The sequence below is a fragment of the Rutidosis leptorrhynchoides genome, chromosome 7 (genome assembly GCF_046630445.1).
Source record: "Rutidosis leptorrhynchoides isolate AG116_Rl617_1_P2 chromosome 7, CSIRO_AGI_Rlap_v1, whole genome shotgun sequence".
Taxonomy (NCBI): domain Eukaryota; kingdom Viridiplantae; phylum Streptophyta; class Magnoliopsida; order Asterales; family Asteraceae; genus Rutidosis; species Rutidosis leptorrhynchoides.
This window is the reverse complement of record NC_092339.1, coordinates 3,694,535-3,703,400: the sequence shown is the minus strand read 5'-3', so window position 1 is coordinate 3,703,400 and position 8,866 is coordinate 3,694,535. Positions and strand designations below refer to the sequence as shown.

The 8,866-nt window shown below is 31.8% G+C and overlaps 1 non-coding gene across 1 annotated transcript; it reads left to right on the top strand.

Moving 5' to 3' along the window:
- The first annotated feature begins 6,114 nt into the window (after window positions 1-6,114).
- LOC139860841 (small nucleolar RNA R71) lies at window positions 6,115-6,221 on the top strand. The gene has a single exon (XR_011763457.1). It is a non-coding gene; the product is annotated as a small nucleolar RNA R71 (small nucleolar RNA).
- The last annotated feature ends 2,645 nt before the right edge of the window (window positions 6,222-8,866 follow it).

Here is an 8,866-nt window from a genome sequence, read left to right as displayed (position 1 = left end):
CATGGTATAGACACTTATCAAATAGTACAAATATTCTACCAAGGATGCGACATCACTACAAGAAAAGACATCGATATAGCAGCTGGTGGTTCCATTATGAAGAAAACCGCAACTGACGCTTACAAAATTATTGATAACACTGCTTCCCACTCACATGAGTAGCATCAAGAAAAAGATATCGTTAGAACATCTAAAGCGACTAGAGCCGATTCTAGCCATGACTTTGATTCCATTTCTGCAAAGATAGATGCTGTCGAGAGAAGAATGGAAAAGATGACTAAGGATATTCACTCAATAAGAATTAGTTGTGAGCAGTGTGGAGGACCACATTTGACAAAAGATAGTCTCAGTATTGAACAAATAATGGAACAAAGAGAAAATGTTTCATACATGAACCAAAGGCCTGGAAATAATTATCAGAATAATTATCAACCGCCAAGACTAATTTACAATCAAAACCATAATTATAACCGAAATGTTCCATACAACAACCAACAAGGTCCTAGCAATCAACAAGTATCCAACAATACTTACAATCAGCAAAGACCTATTTTTCAAAATAAACCACCACAAACCGATGATAAAAAGCCAAATTTAGAAGATATGATGTCGAAGCTAGTTGAATCTCAAACTCAATTTTTTACATCTCAGAAACAAACCAATGAACAAAATGCTCAAGCATTTAAAAATCAACAAGCTTCTATTCACACAAAACTTAAATTTAAAAAGCGTATTAATTTCATACAAAACCTACAAAACAAAAAAAAAATCAGAATGGGGAGAGAAAACTAGTTCTTTAGTGTCTGTTAGTGGAAAAGACCAATCGGATTCCATTCTCGGAACTACATGAGAACAGAACATCTAACTCTAGACAGCATTTTCTTTTTATAACATTTGAATCTCCCTACACTTAGGTAGTTGTGATGTCGAAATTGTGGTTAGCTTCATTGTCAATTTCTCTTGGACCATAATCAACTTGCATATCTGTGACTTTTGCTTTAAGCCATTGGTCGGATTCCTCTGTATTATCCTCAAATTCAACTAGTTTCGCCTTTTCTTTAGGCGACAGATTGGATACTAACCGGTTACATAACTTAAAGTTCCCCTTAATTCTAGCATCGTAAACCCGTTTATAAAGTTTCTTCATTGAACTGTTAATAACGGGGTCATTTAATTTCGTATCAACAACGGGGTTCTTTGTTATCAAGTCATCATTAGGTGTTACTTCATCTTCCTCACACTTAGGCATTTTATTATAGTTAAGCACTACCGTTGGAGTTGGTAAAATAACATGGTTCTTACCAATCGTTTTTATTGGTTCAACGGTTTTGGTTGGTGGAGATTTAGACTTTCGAATCACAAAGGTGACCGATTTGTCACCATCACTAAGTGTCATTCTACCCTCTCTTACATTAATAAACGCCACGGTGGATGCTAAGAATGGTTGACCTAAAATTAGAGGAATGTTCGAGTCCTCTTCTATGTCAATGACAATAAATTCGACTAGAAAGGTTAAATTACCTACTTGAACGGGTAGGTTATCAGCAATTCTAATTGGGTGCTTAATAGTTTTATCAAGGAGTCGAACACTCATTTCTGTTGGACTTAACTCACCTACTCCTAATCTCTTATATAATAAAATAGGCATAACACTCACACTCACACCTAAATCTGCTAGTGCATCATACATGACACAATCACTAAGTAGACAAGGAACAATAAATTCACCCGGATCACCCAACCTGGGTGGAAGTTTCGGTGGAATTGTCTTCACCGGGTTTACTTTTACGGTTTTTGTTTCTTGCACTTTCTTATTCTTCTTTACAAAGGTATCACAAACTTTATTACCTATCACTTGCTCATACTCAACTCCTTTTCTTGGAAATGGGATGGGTGGTATGTATGGTGCCACCACTGGCTTTACATACTCGGGTGGTGGTGGTGGTGTAACTTCTTCATTGTTACTCACATCTAAAACCTTCCCATCTTCTGGAGCTGGTTTTTCAGAATTTGTTGACACCATATTAACATTCTCATTCCGAGGATTTACTTCAGTATTACTCGGTAGCTTTCTGTAACGACCCGGAAATTTCCGACCAAATTTAAACCTTAAACTCTATATGTTTCCGACACGATAAGCAAAAATCTGTAATGTTGAGTCTAGAAAGTTTAAAATCTATATTCGGATAATCAATTACCCTTTGACCATTCCCGAGGATTCACGAACAACCGTTTGTAATTAGATATGTATAGATATTATAACTTGAAATGCATTACTAAATTGCTATATGATATAGTTGTTATATTAATATTACTACCTTCATTATTGTTATTAAAACAAATACTAATGATAATAACAATATTAATATTATTAATAGTAGATACAATTGATTTATTATATTATTATTATCATCATTAATATCATTATTATAATTAGCAGTTAAAAAAAAAATATAATTTTTATTATTATGAATCATATTAATATTATTATTAGGTATTATTATCATCAGATCAGATACATATATATATATATATATATATATATATATATATATATATATATATATATATATATATATATATATATATATATATATATATATACAGCCGTTTTTGGATAGATTAATTTATATAAACTAAGAAATATATTAGGTAATAGATGTATCAGTTAAATAATTAAACACATAAGAGAACAAATATATATTGCATAGGATTCTTATATCTATCAACGTCAGTTTAATTTTTTTTCTTATGCCTCTCTATACCCGTGAACACATATATCATATCTTATATGTTATATCCATAGATCTATATGCTTATATATAGATGAACTTTTGAGATTGTTAAAACCCCAAAACTCGTCACCATGCAAACACCTTTGATAACCTTCGAACCATCCACCATATATCCGCTTAACTCCACCCCTCCTTCTGCTCAAGACCATCATCACCAAACCACCATTTAATGGCCACCGGTTCCTGTTCCTATTTCCTGTTTTTCTTGTCGTGAACAACTAACCACAATCACCGATGTTATACCTTTCTTCTTTTCTTTCTTTCGCGTCTCTATCTTTTGTTCGGTCCTCCTGTTGCAACTTCTGATTGAACTCGATTGTTTTCTGTCTCCTGTCAACTTGAATACCACAAGATCAACTCGAGTGCTACTGCTTGAAAACTGTTTCGTTTCCTAAACCCACCACCAATCACTACCGTAGGACATCACCATAACCATCTAAACCCATTCCATCTTCACCCATCACCGGTTCTTGTTTTAATTCGAACCACAACAAACTGAAACCCACTTGGTTCCTTTCTTCTCCATCGGTGACACCACCATGAGATACCAACATAAATTATCACCACACCCATAAACATTTAAATTCTTGCAGCATGTTTTCTAATCACCATTCGAACTATCTTGTTTGCTACTACCATTTCTTTTCTGCTTCAGACTAAACAACCAACAAAACGTCACCGTTGATTACCAACAAAGAGTCGACAACCACCCTCAACTCCCTTTTCTCTCTTCTTTCTTTCTCTATCCTTTCTTTTCCTCTCACACTTGCAACTGCAGACCACGAAGAACTCCACCCACTCATTTAAAACGTCACCAACGAAACCTTCTTGAAACTTATCAATTCGATTATCATAAACTGCTACCACTTTCCTTTTTCTGTTTCGCTTAAATTGGTATGTTGCTACTGCATCTGTTTTAATGTTTTAGTCGACCACCGAATTGCTGCCGCTACTGCAGCTTCTGTTTCCAATTTTTTTTTTTATATGAACGAATGATGGTGAAAGGAGATGATGAGTCATAGATGAAGATGCAATAATAATGTTAATGATTAAGAAAGTGTCGGCTAAATTATTTATGTGTCGATTGAGAATAAAACCGATTACTAGGTTTATATTGTTATTGGACTACAAGTGTATTAATCTTGGGCCAAATTCGGTTATTGGGCCGAGACCCAACTAGTTTATAGCTGGGCTGAAACAAAACAAAAGAAGAACTGGATATATATTTAATCGGGAGACGGATAGATACAGAAAAACAGTTTAGATTGAATGGTTAGAGTGTTGTTCCGGTATGCGAGAGGTCTCGGGTTCGAGACCTGCTGGTGGCCTTTCTTTTTAAACCCCATTTATGTGAGGTAGATTCTTAATTAATATTTTTATTTATTATTATTATTAGTACAAAAATGACACTAATTATTATTATTATTATTATCATTAAATTTTAATATATTATGATTATTATTATTATTAGTACTACAAACGAAATGACTAGTTTAATCACTATTAAATTATTAATACTAGTAAGACTTTAATATAGTTATTATTATTATTTTAAACAAAAGATATTTACATAAAAATATATTTACTACATATATCATGGCTATATTAATATTACATACTATTGTTTAAAACAAAATGTTACTATTATTTAAGTTAGATATAATATATAAATATATTTTAATATATGAATCTTAACACATTATATATATTTTAAATCTAACATCTGAATATAAATTAATTATTCAAAATACATAAAATAATTATAATTAAATTTCTTAATAAAATAACATATAAATTATAAAGAAAACAAGTATATTAATATAAACAGATAAACTTGTTTGAATATTAATACATGTTTTAATATATATAACTGATATAGGTTCGTGAATCCGAGGCCAACCTTATATTTGATCAATGATGTTATATGTATTTTTACTACAAAATACATTAGGTGAGTATATAGATCCCTTTTAAACTCTAAATATTTTTGGGCTGAGAATACATGCGTTGTTTTTATAAATGTTTTACGTTATGGACACAAGTAACTGAAAAATATATTCTACATTGAGTTGTACCACTGGCATACTTCCCTGTAGCTTGGTAACTACTATTTACAGCGGTATTGTAAACGCGAATCCTGTTGATAGATCTATCGGGCCTGACAACCCCAACCGGACTGGACGACCAGTATTCAACGGTTGCACAGTACTTCGTTTCGTGACTACACTTGGTACAGTGTAGTAAGATTTCATAATAAAGGGAATATGCGACGTGATTAAATGTTAAGTATGGTTACCAAGTGCTCAACCACTTAGAATATTTTTTTTTATTAAAATGTTTACATATGAAATCTTGTAGTCCATAGTTATAATATTGCTAGCATCAAACCTATATATCTCACCAACTTTATGTTGACGTTTTAAAGCATGTTATTCTCAGGTACGAATTAAGTCTTCCGCTGTGCATAAGCTCATGTTAAAGAGATTATCTGGAGTCGATCATCGCAATGGGACCAACTGTTGAAGACTTCGTCCGGGAGGATTAGGACCGGTCCTTTCACTTTCCTTATTCCCTCTCACTAATCATGCTAGCAAGAGTACCTACGTGTTTTTCTAGATTCAAAATGGAAGCTTGTTGAGTTCTTAATGACTGATCAAACCTCTCATTTGTTTGGGTTTGATATGTAATAAATTGTGTTTGAGATTCCATTAGCTTTTGTACCATTTCTTCTAGATTACACTTTTTCTCTTCAATTTATTGTGGTAGTTTATACAAGCTAGGTCTTTGTTGATTGAAATTGTTGTTTTGAGTTGGTTGGTTATTCAGACCTTATTGATTATACGAGTTATTGTTGGGTCCACTTGGATTGTAAAGAATGTTTTGATTTCGATTGAAGTTTGGCCTTGGCGGTTGATAATTATTTCCCGGCCTTTGGTTCATGTAGGAAACATTCTCACGTTATTCCATCGTTTGTTCAATATGACAATCTTTCGTTAAGTGTGGTCCACCGCATTGCTCACAACTGATTTGTATTGCGTGAATATCTTTATTCATCTTTTCCATTCGTCTCTCGAAAGCATCTATTTTTGCGGAAACGGGATCAAAGTCATGGCTAGAATCGGCTCTAGCCACTTTAGATGAACGAAAGATATCTTTTTCTTGATGCCACTCATGCGAGTGGGAGGCTGTGTTATCAATAATTTTGTGAGCTTCAGTTGCGGTTTTCTTCATGATGGAACCACCAGCTGCTGTGTCGATGTCTTTTCGTGTAGCGACGTCAACACCTTGGTAGAATATTTGTAATATTTGATAAGTGTCTAAACCATGCTGAGGACATCCTCTCAACAACTTTCTGAATCTTGCCCACGCCTCATATAATGTTTCATTTGATTTTTGCGCGAACGTAACAATTTCTCCTTGAAGTTTCACGGCTTTAGATGCCGGAAAGAATCTTTTAAGAAATTTCTCAACTAAAACATCCCATGTATCAATCGCTCCTTCAGGTAACGATTTTAACCAATCTTTGGCTTCTCCCTTTAAAGTCCAGGGAAACAACATGAGATAGATCTGTTCATCCTCAACTTCTCTGATTTTAAATAGAGTACAGATCCTATGAAAGGTTCGAAGATGTTCGTTTGGATCTTCTTTTGGCGTACCACTATATTGGCATTGATTAGTTACCATGTGTAGGATTTGTCCTTTGATTTCATAATCTGGCGCATTAATGTCTGGCCGAATAATGGCGTGACCTTGGCCCGTGCGTGTGGCTCTCATTCGATCTTTCATACTTAAAGGTTCCGTTATTTTCATATTTGAATTTGTTGAATCCGAATCACTAGAAGATTCTGATTTAACAGTTTGTGGTTCAGGAGGAAAGATTAGTGGTTCAGGATCTTGGAATTGTCCTTGAATATCTTCCGGGTTCTCAATTGTGAAGTCGGGTTCAAAAAATAGATTATCAGAAATTTGAATTAGAGTACTTGTTTGACTTAATGATGATTCTAAAGAAAAATCAACGGCGACAATATTGGCTAGATGTCTTGATCGAGTTACAGGTGGTGAACGTATGAAAGGTGGTGAACGTTTTGCTCGGTGCATTCACTGAATATCCTATTAGTTATAAATATAAAAATTATATAAGTTATCAAATTAATAGACTTTTTTGATTTTGCCCACGTTTCGAATATCCAATAGATGCAGCAGGTAGCCAGGACCCTTTAAATCGGAAGCCCACAACTCGCCACTAACAAATCCAACTATTACTACGAACTAGAAAATTTGGATGTCTATTGATTTAATCGCTTAAAATAATTTTTTGTTGAAATTTAAAGATTAAAAATTCTATGTCCTAAAAACTAGAGCGTAGAAATGAAAAAGAAAAAGCGCGTCGAAAAACGAAAGTCGAAAAGAAAAAAAAATAAGAAAGAAAAACGTCGAAACTTAAAAGTCTAAAAATTAAATCTAAAAAGTTGCGCCTAAAGGTATTAAAACTTAAAAGGAATTCTAAACGGAAAACGGCAATTACTTAAAAAGTACTAAAATCTATAAACTTAAAATGGCATCGCAAAATTCTAAAGCGCCTAAATCTTAATATAAAGAAAAAGCACTTAAAGGATTTTACGGCAAAGCCTAAAACTCTAGAAATATGAATAACTATGGCAAAAACTAACTTAAAACTAATTACGAACAATAATTATAAAAATTTCGAATTAAACGATTAAAAAGATACAAAATATAAAAATAAAACTAAAGTTATAAAAATATAATTTTTATAAAAAATATTATTTTTATTATATAAAAGGATTAAGTTTATATATTTAATAATAATATTTAAACTTAATATTACAAAATATATATTAAAACTAAAAACTAATTAATATTATAACTAAACCCTAATAATAATAATTATTATAAAATTAAAACCCAACGCGTAATTAATGCAGTCCAAGGTTTCCGGCCTGTCAGTATACCTTATGTGACCGCGTGAGTATTACTCTTCAGGGTCATGCGATCGTATGGCCCAATAATACAGAAATGGTTCAAGCTTCTGGCAGGCTTCGGCCCAACTTCAATTTAATTATTATTATGATTTTAATTTTCTAAATATTACAAAATATTTATATAAACTTATATTTTTAAAATTTAAAACTAAAAATACTTATTAATTATATATATATAGTCTGAAAAAAAATTTAATTTTTTTTAATTTTTATTTTTTACACACTTATAACAAATACAAAATATTTTTACGTAATAAGAAATAATATATTTTTACAAAAATATAGTTTTATTAAAATATAGCGTTTTTCACAGAGTCCCCGGTAGCGGCGCCAAAAACTTGATGTGCTTGCGGAGGTATACGAAATACTATTATTGTTTACTACGAAATACGACGAAATTACACAAGTTTTATTTAATTTACGGATGGGATATACCTAAACCTTGCTACAACACTTATAGGCAGTGTACCTAATCGTAGAGTAGTGTAGTTTTTAGTAAGTCCGGTTCGTTCCACAGGGAGCTGGTGATTACGTACTATATTTTTATACAACTATATATATATATATATATATATATATATATATATATATATATATATATATATATATATATATATATATATATATATATACATATATAAGTAGTAATATTATTATAAAAGGGGGATTTTACCGTTTAATGACCGATTTATCGATTTTTAATAAAGTGTAAAGATAAATGACGATAATTAAAATGCGTAAAATAAATAACAATATTTAAATGACAATATATAAAATTGCGAATAATAAAATGACAGTAAATAAAAGTACCATGAGAAATACAATAAAAGAATTATTCTTATTTAAACTTCCATAATCATGATGTTTGACGTTTTGATTTTAATTTATTACTCTGGGTTAATTGTCCTTTGTCCTGGAATTATTTGAAACCTATCTGGTTTTTGCCCATAATAGTCCATCGATCATAATTATAAAATGCTCGTCAAATTAACCTTATTCCCGAAGTCAAATATTCTAACTAATTAGAGATTCAAACTGTAACAAGGTTTTAATACTTTGTTAATAATTACA